Here is a 13,918-nt window from a genome sequence, read left to right on the forward strand (position 1 = left end):
AGCTGTGACAGAGGAGGTTTAGGTTGGACACCAGGAAGAATTTCTTAACATAAAGGGTGATTAGACATTGGAATGGGATGCCCAGAGAAGTGGTGGAGTCCCGGTCCATGGAGATACTTAAGGAAAGACTGGGCATGGCACTTAGTGCCTTCATCTAGTGGATGTGATGTTTGGTGAGATTAGGCGCAATGATTTCAGAGGTCTTGATTCTGATTTAAACCTGGGGCCCAAAAAAACTTAAGGAAGCTGTGTAAAGGCTTTGGGCAGTGTGGGCAGAGGAGCAGCTCTGGGACTGAGAAGTGCCTCAGGCTGGTGTGCTGTGTGAGGGAGAAAGAGCAGTTTTGCCCAGGCAGTAACATTAGTCCCAGGGCTCCATCCTTGGTAAAATATGTTTAGGGTTTGCAGCAGAAACACTGTTTCCTCCTTTTAGCTGGCAGAGGGGTTCCTCATCGTACAGGCTGGCTGGACTTTATCTAGAGATAGAATGGCTCTGTTAGCCATGTGGTCATGGACAGAACAGCTGTGCTTCCTCAAAATTTGGCCTATATAAGGATAAGACAGCAGATTGATACAAAATTGCCACTGTGCTTAAAAGCTTCATCTTAAAACTGCACCAGGCCAACCTATTAATTAGCAACTAACCCAATCTAGCTCTTGCTAGAAAAGGCACAACAGCAGTCTGGCTCTTCTTTCTGTCCCCAGCTGTTGCCATCCTCTTCCTGGTGCCAACTTTGACCTTCATTTTATAGTACAGGGAGTTAAACCAGCAGAGACCCATCCACTGCTCAGTTTTGTTTTTCATGAGCTCCTTTCCTGCCAGTTTGGTGCCTTGCATTAGTTCACAGTGTGGTCAGCTGAGCAAGGGGCTGCGGGCCGGGGAGAGGGTGGGCTCTCCTGGGCTGTGGGCAGTGATACATATGTTCATCAGCGTAGCTGCAAAAGGAAGCCATGCAGTAAATACAGGGAGTGTTTTGAGTGGGCAGTGATCCTCAAGGGACAAGGCATCTATTTGGAAATCAGAGCAAGCCTTTATTTTGTGTCACAAAGACAAGGAGGAGAAGGAGGTTAGGGATCACACTTAAACATTATTTATTTTATTGATTAGTGGCCCCTGTGGGTTTACTCTAAGTCTTTCTTCTTCTCTTTTTCTCATGTCTAAAGTTCTCTCTGTCTTGAAACTCTGAACCTTGTTTTAAACTCTTGCTGTGCCTTGAACAAGATTTATTGTTTGTCAGGGCACCCAAAGAAGGTCATTTAGCTTTGGGTGGAGGCTGAAACTGCTGTTTAAGTTTTCAGGGAGAACCCCTAGATAAACGAATCCAGCTCTTTCAGTTGCTGCCAATTCCTGGTAGAAGGGTTACATAAACATACTCTAAACCTCAAGGGTATTATAAATAAATCTTATAAAATATTATACTTTTTTTTTAGTCTCTGAGCAACTGGGTGCTAAACTGATTTAAACTCATAGTAAGGAAAGAATAAACCAGTTGTTTATGTAAAATACTAATCCTGACCTTGTTCTCAGTGTACTGACATTTGCTTCTTATTGTTCTGTACCTTTACTGTTCTTATTGAAGAACTGTTTTTATCTTTGAACAAATATTTTAAGTGTCATGTATAATTATTGAAAAGCTTCCTCAAGACTGTATAGATTCTAGTAAGTTAGCTTTTTCTGCTGCAAGCTCAATGGGAGTAAAGATTTGGCTTAATGTTTTAGCAAGTTTTTGACACTGTATAGAAATGGAAGCTTTGTAAGGGTTGTCCACAAACTTTTCTGCTATTATTTCACTGTGTTAAATAGCATGTTTGATCACATCTTTCAGCACTTCTCTCAGAAGCTGAACTGTGGCCACATCTCTGATGTGTACTTCTTACTGAATCTTTTCTCCCACTGACTCCATAGATAAAACTTTAAAATCCTTGGGCAGCAGTGCTAGTGACAGCAATGGCTGGTTTAGGCAGAGATAGTTCAGTTATTACTCTAACCCGGCATTTCTAGAAAAAAACCCCAAGTTCTGTGTCAAGGAAATACTGATCAGTTATAGCCCACCCTTGTTATAAGAACATCCAGATACAATTTGTCAACAGAGAAATAAGCAAAGGAGCCCCTCAGCCATCCCATTGGCCAGAAGAGGTTGAAGCTTAGGAAATCTACATGTACTCATGTGCTTGTACCACAAAAGGCTTCATGCAGAGGAGAACAGAGCAGAGAGGAGAGAGATCTCCCACAGAGTATCCAGGGACTGGAGGTTGGGGTGTTAATTGGGATATGGGGGACAGTCACTGGGATCCCTCATCTCTGGCAACAAAAGCAGAAATACAAACAGTGATCTGACAGGTCTGTTCTCTACACTCACAGGACCAAGGATATATTTTCCCTCTCTCCATTTTCCTTTTCTGAATAATCCTGAATTAATTTCAATATCAGAGTTAAGGAAAAATCCGTGAGCACTAACAATAGTGTTTCCTGTCAAGTTCTATGCCACAGTGAACAGGCCATTGTAGTTATTTTTACCTGAACTACTAAAAGTATTCAACCAAAAATCTTTGTTTGAGGACAACATTAAGAAAATTAGTTTAATGGCAGTTATTTCAGTCCTGGCCAAAGAATAATACATTAATACATGTGCTAATAAATGCTGGGCCACTTTAAAACACATTTTTCCCATTTTTCATGCTTTAAATATCTCAGTCTTTGATTACGAAATAGATGAAAAGCTGTCCCAAAGGACATTGCAGTGAAGGAGTTTCATCTTTGCTGCTGCATTTTTTATAGTTGATATGTTTCTCTGTAGATAAATTGCTGGTAAACCTTTGTTTATTTCTTGTTATGATTGTGCTCTTTCACTTTCCAGTTTCAAACACAAACGAGGTTGTACAAGGTGGTATGCTAAAAACAGTGGGAGACAAAGGTCTCGGTGATTTATGGAGAGTGAGAACCACTGCAAGCTTCCTTGGCTTTGTGCTGTGGGACTGGGCTGGAGCAACTGTCCTGTAGAGGAAAACAGCAATTTTTCCATATCCACTGGTGAAGGAGTATCTCCGAGACTGTAGAGTTAGCGACAAAGTATCTCTATAAGCAAAGTAGCAGGGGTAGCACGTGGTTTATTGTGAGGGCCTTGCTTGTAGCTGCTGGGCACAGCTAAAGCAGGCCAGGAGAGCAGGAACAGAGAGCGAGGTCCCGAATACCGTACATCAAATATCTTTCCAAGTTGAATAGTCTGTGTTGGACCAACCAATCTAATACAAGATGACAACATTTACATACAGCCAATAGAAATGTCCCATTACCTAAGGCAAGCAGAGGGGAATTGTCTAACCAAGGGAGCTGGCCCTCAGCTTAGCACATCGTTGTTCACAAGCTGATGGCTCTGTACTCTACACCCTAAATCTCAAAGCATGCTTTCATTTCTATCTCGCTTGTTGAACTCATACTCCCAGAATCTAAACCACCATATTTGCAAGGTCTTTTTACTTCATCTTTCCCAACACACTGGCACCTTTGCCAACCAAGGCCATACACCATTGCACTCAATAGGAATGGCTGCTCAGCTGATATTCCTAAACCTCCTGGGGTTTTACCTGGGATTCAGGAATACTCCCATGAAACGGATGGATCTATCAACACACTTTACATACACCACCAAGTAAAGGCCAGGTATTACCAACTTCAAATTTCTTCTGATTCAAACTGCATGCAGACTTGTGAGTGAAACAGTGTCATGCCACTTTTTGATGCCTATCTTTTGTTAGGTTAGTCTCATCTCTTTTCAGACAGCAGATTAAAATAGGACTTCTACAGAGAGTAATTCAGAATAAAGAATAGCTTCAGTTAATCAACTTAGTCCCTCTCCTTGCTGTGGGTTACTGACTGTTTCTGATCAGGAACATCTCCACAGCTGTGCCGCATTCTTTGAACACACAAACACATGGATGCAGAGCTTTGGGCCAAGTTTTCGAGTGTTTAGTGCATCGTACTGCCCAGCTTCCACTTCGGGATCAAAATAAGACCTTCAGATTTAAGAAACCTTTGCTATTAATCTAACAAGTTCCTTCAAAAATGATGCTCTCTGGGGGACAATGTACTCTCGTCAGAATTTTGTCTCTAGTTTTTCAGCACCCATCCTGCCATGAGAAGAGTTGACTTACTTGGCCACCCTTGCACAGGAGTGTAAGCCCACACAAACACAGTTTGGTTCCATGTTGTTGTCTGGTGTGACACACTTACAGTATCAAATGCAAATACAGTGAATATTTGAATAGAATTCACAAAGTGTGCTTTTAAGATAAAGTAAAGCCAAGTCCTTCCACTGCTGCTTTGGATGCAAATGTATTTGTAATGAACTCCTGTTTTTTTCTGTACCCCTTATCTTGCACCTGTTATCATCCTTGTAGTAAAAAGCTTAGGGGTAAGCTTGCCAAATGATACACCCCATCTGTGCTACCTGGATAAACAGCAAGAAATACGCAAATGGAAAAGCCACAAGTTCTTGACAGACAGGTACCAGCACTTTCCCTCTGGCTGGCAAGGATAGGGTCTTTGTGTTCTTTCAACAAGTTGCCAACCTTTTCTTTGAAATTCTCGTGAAGTTGTTAGGAGGGAGATGAGAGAGAGAAAAAGAGAAAGCAGAGGATGTGCAAACTTGTTTGGGGCATGCAGATGAAGTCAACTGCAAATATAACAATGATTTCAGTGGAAATCACCAAGTGAATGTTTCTTCACATGAGCCTAAATTGACCTAAATATTGTGTATGCTGTGTTGAGGGCAGGTGTATCAGTTGTGCACACTACTTTTGTTTATATATCGTTGCTTGGACCCCTACACACCAGACTAGCACTCAGAAGGAGGGAAGGTGAGTGATGAGAAGCTGAATCACTAGGGCTTGTCCCTGTCAAGCCTGGAAAGAAGTTACAGCAGAAACAGGATGATGAGAGAGGCCTCAGGCATTTGGGTAAAGAGGCAACAACAGCAGAGAGAACAACTTGTTCCAGAACCTTATCATGTTCTACTGAGGTCTCCACACTTCCCTATGTTTTCTTTTTTAGGAACATACAGGAGGGACCATTATTGAGTAATTAAAGCACAAAGTTGGCAGCTGGGTTTCTGAAGTCCTGTCATTGAGTTCCTGTGGCAACACATGTACCGTCTGCAGTGGTCACCTCAGAGACAGGCCTGCACTTCACGGTCCTGGCCAGGTCATTTTAACTGACTTGCACCTTTAGTGTTCACCTCTAAGGGCCTTTCTGGTGCACAGGGCACATCACTACTGCATATTAATGGGGATACAGGGTGATATGAGAGCTGTCCCATTTGGGAAAGATCCCCAGACCTGTATCCTCAGTTTGCTGAGGCAGAAGGGGTGAGACCAGCAGTAGTTGCTGTGGCTGGATACAGACAGCTCCCTCTTCTACTGTTCTTCCTCTTCCTGTGCTCCCTGTGCTGGCATGCTGGGGCTTGTTACTTTTGTGTGTTAGAATGAGATAAAGGGTAGAACTCGGCATCAGGAGTGACTTGCAAGGGAATTTACCTAATGCCATTTCACCAAAAGAAGAGACAGAATTAGGAGCCACATTCCTTTGGCTGCTTGTCATATGGGATCTGTGTCTGCAAGAGCTGGGAAGGATCCCTCACCTGATCTGCCCAAGCCTAGCCAGTCAGCAGGGATAATTCATACACTGGTTACCCTGGCAGAGTCCAAGATGACGGCATGTTTTGGCATTTGGATACATTCCACCAGGCACAAGCCAGGAACTTCTGATGGCTTCTACTATTTAAAAAAGTGGTGGCCTGAGGGGATCCCTTTTTATTGTGGTCAGTTTAGTCTAACCCCTGACCTGTCCAAGAACTTTAACCAGGCTCCAAACTCTTGCAGGGTTGGGTGTGCTGCCAGGCAGCTGGGCAAAACATTACAGGTTTGCTGGCAGTGCTACAGCAACCCATGCACCCTTGCTGCCTCCAAGGCCCTTGTAACAGCTTGTAAAAGGGCTCAGAGAAAACTTTCTGTGCAGAGCAGACACTCCTAGAGTGTTTCAGACCAGGCAGTATGCCAGTTGCCAGGGATGAGACAATGCTTTGGGAAGCTCACCTGTAATCAATGACTGGCAGCAACATGTTCAAAACTTGTAGAGCTACAAGGACACAGACAGATTCATTGCATCTTGACTTTTGCTCTCTATGTCCCAGTGGCAGTCTCCTTACCTGCCCATAATATGTAACTAACCTCTCCTCCTTTCTCCTTCCTGCATCCCAGACCCTCATGCTAGGTGTCAACAGTGCCAGTGAGAACAGGCTGTAGAGTCAGCTGCTTAGCAGAAGACTGCCCCAAATCCTGCAAGCTTCTTTTTGAAAAAAGTTTCTTTTTGAAACCCATTGCGCAAGGGTGCAGGGTTGCCAACCCAACTCAAATACCCTTAAATGATCTGACAATTTTATACCGTGTAGGTCATAAGGAACAATTGTAGGGGGACAGTACTGCAGATTACAATGTAGAGAACACTCAGTGCCTAGGCTCCTGAGACTGTGCAGCATTTGTTCTGTTTGTATTCATTTTTAAATGGTTGCTGAGGGCATATGAGGTTTCCTGGGATTGGTTCCTGGGGTAAGGATTGCTGGTGTGCCAGAGGTCCTGTGGCAGCTGTCTCTACCGAGATAAGGCCACATGCAGAAGCAGGATCTTGGGTGTCTTAAGTTTTATTTCTGACAAAAACTTGGGCACTTCCAGCTCCTCAGATCAACAGCCTGAGCCTGACTGTCCAGTCAGACTGCTTTCTGCTTAATCTTTATCTCAGGTAACTGTGTCTCCTTCTGGAACTCAGCCTGGTTCCTCAGAGGTCACATGGAGTGCTTCCACCCTGTCACATTGGTCTGCTCCATCTTACGGTGCGATCCTACTCTGTCAACCATCCACATGAACATTCTTACACATAGTGTTCTTACTTCTCAAAGAGAATCCCTCCCAGCTCTGCTTGGACAAAGTAATTTGTCAGATCCAGGGGGCCTAGGAGAGGGGATACACTTGGGCAGAAGCCAGGAGGATCTTCAGCAGAGGGCTTAGGGCACAAGCATACATAGGAATTTTGATACTGAAATTTGCAGTCGTAAGTAGAAATAATCACCCTCAAAAGTGTTCCTTATCAGCCAACCATAATAACTTGCAGAGTACAGCATTTGCTAGAAAGAATGAGATGCCTAGCTACTGCCCTGTTTTTCACTTCCCCAGATTTTTCTGGTCATGTGGAATCTCAAAGCATTTCTAAAACACCTTTTAGAAATCAACTCTTTTCAAATCCACAAACACTCCAGTTCTGAGCATTATAAATGGCCATGCTAATTAAATGCAGCTAAGATAGTGGAAAGAGTTGCAGGGCAGACAAGATCTATGACAAAACACCCTAAGAGCACAAGAAGGGGAAAAAGTACTGTAGAAAGGTGATTTATGGTTGATTCTCTGGTTGCTGAAGCAGAACAATTCTTGAGACTCTTAAGGAAAAAGGAGCTTTAGGTTGGAAGATTGATGACTGAAAACCATGGGGAAGTAATCCTTTCAGCACCAGCATGGCAAAGCTTCGGTTCTGGGAGGCAGGTCAATGTAGGTCAGTGCTGGCTCTGGAAATGCTAAGCTGGGGAACCTCTCCGGTTGCTTTCTTAACACCGTGTTGCCTCCTCACCACCCCCTCTTTGACAAAGGGAAGCCAGTGCATTTTGTTGTTGTCATTTCACATTCAGCTCCACGATCTAATTCCTAACCAAAGGCTGCAGCACTAGGCAGCCTGATGCAAGAGTAACATTAATTGCTCCAACATGGTGATTCATACTTTAGCCTAGAGTTAGAAAGTTCTTAAATGTAGGTAGCATTGGGATTTGGCATCTGTGAGTGTAAGGGGTCTTTAGTCATCTTTTACCCTGTATAAACCACTATCAGCTTTTAACATAAAGACATTTCAAGGTCCGTCTTACACAAATATGCATTTTTGAGTTAGTTTGTAGCCTCCAGTAACGGTGTGAAAAACAAAACGAGAATAAACTTTTATTCAAAGGGACATTGTTACATTTTCCTATAGAAAGTTGTTCCTGCCCACGGTGGGGGGGTAGAACTAGATAATGTTTAAAGCCCTTTCCAACTCAAGCCCATCTCTGATTCTGTGACTGTATAATCTGAAAACATTGTAAATGCAAAGATTGTAGCTCCATATTCTACACAATAAGTAATATTCCAGCCTGACCAGTTAGTCCACTACAACACAAGATGAGAATCGAAAAGAGTCAGCATGTTGATTTTTGAAACTTTTAAATTTCTTTTGGATTAATACAATTACATATTTGAACAATTGTACTGTTATGTTTGGACAGTTATTTTATGACCATCACAGGCTGTAATTAGACATAGCTGTCTCACTTTAAAGATATAATTTTCTTTGTTTCAAGAGGTTTCAGACAGCAATTATTGCAATTGTATGGTGTTCCAATAGCTGGTCTCCAGGAAACTCCTATGATGAGTCACACCATTGGCAAAACTTGTCAGGTGTGGTGTTATAATGTCATGTAACAGCAGATCAGTGTCTTTTGTTAATATTTGAATGACAACCGTCTCAAGTACTCTAGGTTTTCACAAAGTGTTTCTTATTCACACATAATGATCTGGGTTGCAAAAACACCCTTGGAGGATAAAGCTAATAAAATAAGCAGCTAGTTATTACAAACTTCTTAACTTAATTTTATTGTGTGGAAAATAGCAGTTTTCTTGCATGAGAAAGACTCTGCTGTTGCCTGCAAAGCTTCCACATGGCCCTGCAGCTTTCACATTGCTGCAGTCGAAGGTGTCGATCAGACAGTTGCGGCACTTTCACTGTTGCCAACCTGTGCACCTCTATGTATTTCACAGGTTGGCTTTATTCAAAAAGTTATGTATAGCTGTAATTAGTCATTAATCTGGCACCATTTAGATGTAAAGAATGAATCATTAATCTCTTAACCCCTTACATGCTGGGTTTGCATTTTCATTTCTTTTTTTTTTTTGATAGCAAAAAATGTTTGCAAACAAAATGGAAGCTCACTTTTTTCTCTGTTTCAGAGGTGCATTTCAGAAGTCTCCTGTTGTGCTTCTTTCCCTCAGAGAGTAAAGCAACCCTGCCCAGTTCAGTGAGCTACTGCACTGCTTCTTGCTCAGTATGACTAACACAGTTACACCAGAAGGAGGTTTAAAATAATTTTGTTAGCATTTGGAGCATGAGGTTTGTCTTCAGTGACCTCAGACTGTGCTTTCCACAGCATTATTTGGATCACTGAAATACTCTTATATAAGCCTAATTAGCACAATTAGAAGAATGACTCCTTGCAGATGTGTGTTGCTGTAGCAACCTGGGGGAAGGGCAGCCAAAGTGCCCTCCATGTTTAGCAAAATAATATTAATCATAATAGATAGATGCACCTTATCCTTTTTATAAGGCAGTTGCTCAGGAGGTAAGTGCCTTAACATGTCACAACAATAATCACTGTAATGGAGTTTAAATCATTTGATGCCAAGCTAAAATTCTCTCAGTAATAACCAAAATTACATTGAGATAGAAACAGTCAAATGTTGACCAAATCTTCCGGAATATAGGCAGAAGGCTTAGCTGTTCAATGCTTTGATTCCACTGCTGTAGGAGCACTGGAGGAAAAAAACCACCAAAGGCATCCATGCTGGCAAGAAGAGGCCTGTGTTGCTGAGCTCATCTCAAGTCTTCCTGCTGAACACCCCAGGAATTCAGTGGGAGCACACTTGGCAGACTTGAAATCCACCTGCCAGCTCCTTTGTGTGACAGGGACTCCATGTTTCTGGCAGTGCATGTGGATATGTATAAAAGTGTCGATGGTGCTGGCAGCACAGTGAAACCGTGGCAGATCTTCTGCTTCCCATGTGGAAAGAGTGGGAGCAGCTGCTTTGCAGAGTGGATCCAAATGGTTTGTTCCTGACTCCATCTTGCATGTCCCAGTAAAATTGCACATCTCATCCAAGCATCACAGTCTCTTTGATGTGTCAAAGGGACCATGTGAATTACCCAAGACTCACGACTTAGGACTTGTTTTCATGAACTCTTTTGATTTGAAGCCAATGATAAGTCTGGTATGATTATTTGCTCATAGTTATTAATTTAACACAGTTTTAAATTTTGTCTTTATGTCTTTGCACCTTGAACAGTCACAATGTGTTGCTGTGGAGTACAAGAAAAACCTGAACTCAGCCCTGACTGGGACTGAATAATGGGATTTCCATTTCTAAGATGAAGAAGCAAGTGACTAGCATGAATAAACAAGCAAGTCTGAAAAAAAACAAACACTCATCTTGTGGATGAACATGGAAAATAGAGATGAAAAGGTATCATGAAAAGTTATCTATACCATCCCACTCTTTACAGACGGATAAATTTTATCTCTGTCATTACTGACTAAGTTTTATCTGATCTCTTTAAAAAAGATTTACAATCCCCAGGCAATCTTGCCTAATGCATCACTAGCCTTATTTTTAGAAATTTTTTCCTAGTGTCTAACCAAAGCCTATTTCTGCTGCAATGGAATGTCTTATTTATCTGCAACATCTTTATATTTGAAGGCTGCTTTCACATTTCTGTTGGATTTCTCTTCACTAGAGCAAGCACCCTTGTTTGTCCAGTCTTCCCATGTAATTTGTGTTTTCTAGAATTCTGCTCATATGCATTGCTCTCCTCTGCAGCTTGATGAATGTCTTATTTCTCCCAAGCATGGTGGCCCAAGCCAGGTTTGCTGAGTTCCTGCTGATCTTTGCCAATACTGAGGAAAATTGAAGAATCACTTAATGTATTTTATTTTCTCTATTTATATTTGTAGCTCTCAGTATGTAGTTTGCTTTTTTTGAAAGAGTATGCAACATCCAGACTATTTCTTCAGGGCTGCTCACTACTCATTTGCTCCTCAATCTGTGTTTTTTGCAATGGATTATTCTTGACCAGACATAAAATATTTGATTTCCTATTCTTGAACAATGTCTTATTTTTTTTCACTAACAATCCAGCTATGTAGTTAACTGGTGTGAAATTGCTTAGTTGACTGCTAAGCTTATATTTCTTCCATTTTACTTTCAAGTTTTTTTAAACTTTATCATGCTGGTTTATGCCAGGTATCTATAAATCTTCAGCTTAGCTCTAATTATAGTCCCAGAGCCCAGGTACATCATGTTCATGTGCAGCCTGCATGTGGCCCCTCCACTTACCCTGTTCCAGGTACGATGTTATGATTATAGCTGTTTGACCTGTTGCACCATTGGAAGTTCAGTTTGTCCTGATAATAGTGCAGTTATGTTTACTGTCCTTGCACCTCTGGCCATTACATCTTATTACACCATTTTAATAACTCAAACACTGACATTTGAGTGATATTACGTCCAAAATTCAGGCACAGAGAAAAAGAGCTCTTTCAACTTCGGAGTCTTTTATTTATCTGTTCTCTTGAACTGCCTGTTTTCTCACAACGCATTCCACACTCTGTCACAACCACTTGTGTTTTTCCAAAAACCCTGGAAGACACTGTAAGGCCTTACTTCAGCCAGAAATTTTTTCATAAAAAACTATTTCTTATACTTCAGCATTTTCACTACAGCAGGATGAAAGATATATCTTTAAAATACATTGGGTAGCATGCCTTGAAGCACTTACACAGGTGAGACAACTGGTTCATTGCACAACTATTGGGGCTGAGCCCTGGGAAATACTAGGTGTTAGGAGGCATCATTCTCAAGTTGTCACATTCTGTCATACTGTCACTCATGGCAAAGAATATGCTGTTTTGGTGTATTTGTTTAAGAATTGAAACATACTAACTTACTTTTGCTATGTTTTGGACCTCACACCTGCTGAATTATCAGCTGGAAGAATATACCAGGAGCAGCTCTACTTCACCTTACCCAAGAAACTTTCCAGCAGCTTACAGCCATTTGAAAAGTTCTTATGCAGCCTAGAGTAAAAAGAGTTAAGTGTAAACACCTCTCTTGCATCATCCCAGTGGAGTGCCTGGCTGCCTGACCACATCCTACCTATGAGGAACTCAGAGTTGCGAAGTCTGCCCAAAGCCATACAACAGGTTACCAACCAAATCTGGAGCTGCAGGTCTCTTGCTGTAATGGCTGGACAACATGATCTTGCTGGCAAGTTTTAATAAAACCTTTGCTATCATCTGAGGAGTTATATTGTTATGTAGGGAAGCTAAACCTTTCAGTGAACACTAACTTTTCCAAACTGGAAGGGCATGTTGAAGGGACAATCTGTCCCTTGCCTGAAGGCTTCATTAACACAAATACTGAAGATACTGAGACCTCATAAATTCATTATTGTGCAGAACCAATTTGAAATGCTACCTGAAAATATAGCTGTAATACCAGATCCTGAGCTGCAGAGATTCAGTGTGCAAGGATGATGCTCGCACCTGGCTCCTGTGAAATGCTTAACCCCACAGACAAGGCCTCCCACACTATTTATTCATTCAGCCACACTCAGCTGGCACAGAATGCTGGTGTTCATGTTTGTGAGCTACATAAACATGCATATATGCTGTATTGCACTGCATAAATAAATTGTGAAATACACAAAGACACTCATATATATTTGTATATATCCCATGTTAAAATGGGGTTGGAATTTGCAAGCTGAGGACACTGTGAAATATTGACTGCTTTGTTACAAATGCAATGCCTGAGACCTGGGTGCAGGAAAGGTCATGTCTTTTTTATCCACCATGATCACCTCAGCCTCCATTGCAATTGACTTTATTTGTCCTTCTCTCAGAAGGATTTGGCCTTTTTGTTTAATTGCGACTGGTCTGAGCTATGGTGAGGAACATTGGGCTCAGTATTTGTAAGAAGCATCCATGGCTGAAACGAGTAACAATGCAGAATTAAGGTGTGTGGCTTTGACCCCTGAAAAGACTAAGAAATCTTTCAAAAATAATGGTAATTTACAATTAGGTGGAATCTTACAGTTGAAATCCAAGCACATCTAAGCGTATGATATGAATCATATTACTTGGTGCTAAACTGATGTTGCTAATTCTTTTGTAACTTGTCTCAACAGAACAAAGATAGTGGGCTCTATTTTAGGAAGCATACGAATCAGTGGGAGAGCCAAAAGGAAACAAATGCATCACTGGTGAGACTAAAAATGCCTCAGAGATGTGAGCAGTGTGTCTGCTGACTCTGAGGTTGTGCAGAAAAAATTCAAGGAAGGGTTTTAAGCATGGCTAGCCACACAAAAAAACTACGGTTGGAGCTGGCAATTTAAGGAGGAAGTGATCTTGCACACTGTCCGTCCTTGCTATGTGGTTTAAAACAAAGATATGATACAGACAGACACTGCTTATTCTCTCACTGAACATTATCTGACAGTCTTTAAAAGGTAAGTCCAGCAGAGGAACATAAATTACATGACCAAGACAATTTCCTCCTAAACAACCTGTATTAACTGATCAAGCAGCCTTGCCTATACATTGACCGGGGGGTGCTGATCATCCTAACATCACCACTGAAATGAGGAACAAAAACATGATGGGTTAATAACCATGGTAATAACCCATCAACATCTGAAGCATGCAAGAATTTTATAAATGTAACAAATGCATGTTCAATGCCATAGTCAAAAATGCATGGGTCATTTCCCCTTTGGATGTTAAGAACAATTTGCTTGGCTGTGTTAGGTGGGAGGTTTGCTTCTGGAAAGGCTCTCTAATCACATGGCAAAGAAGAAAACAGTAGAAGAGTATTCCTGGCTGTACTCAGAGGTACAATAGTGTCTTTTATTACTGAGTGCTGAAGGAGAGGACAGGTTCAGGCAAGAATAGTGACAATGCACTGGACTTTTTCTAGTACAAGTGACAAATATGAGAGAGGACAGACAATCCCAGTGGAAAATATT

This window comes from Prinia subflava, chromosome 1 (assembly GCF_021018805.1).
Source record: "Prinia subflava isolate CZ2003 ecotype Zambia chromosome 1, Cam_Psub_1.2, whole genome shotgun sequence".
NCBI classification, from domain to species: domain Eukaryota; kingdom Metazoa; phylum Chordata; class Aves; order Passeriformes; family Cisticolidae; genus Prinia; species Prinia subflava.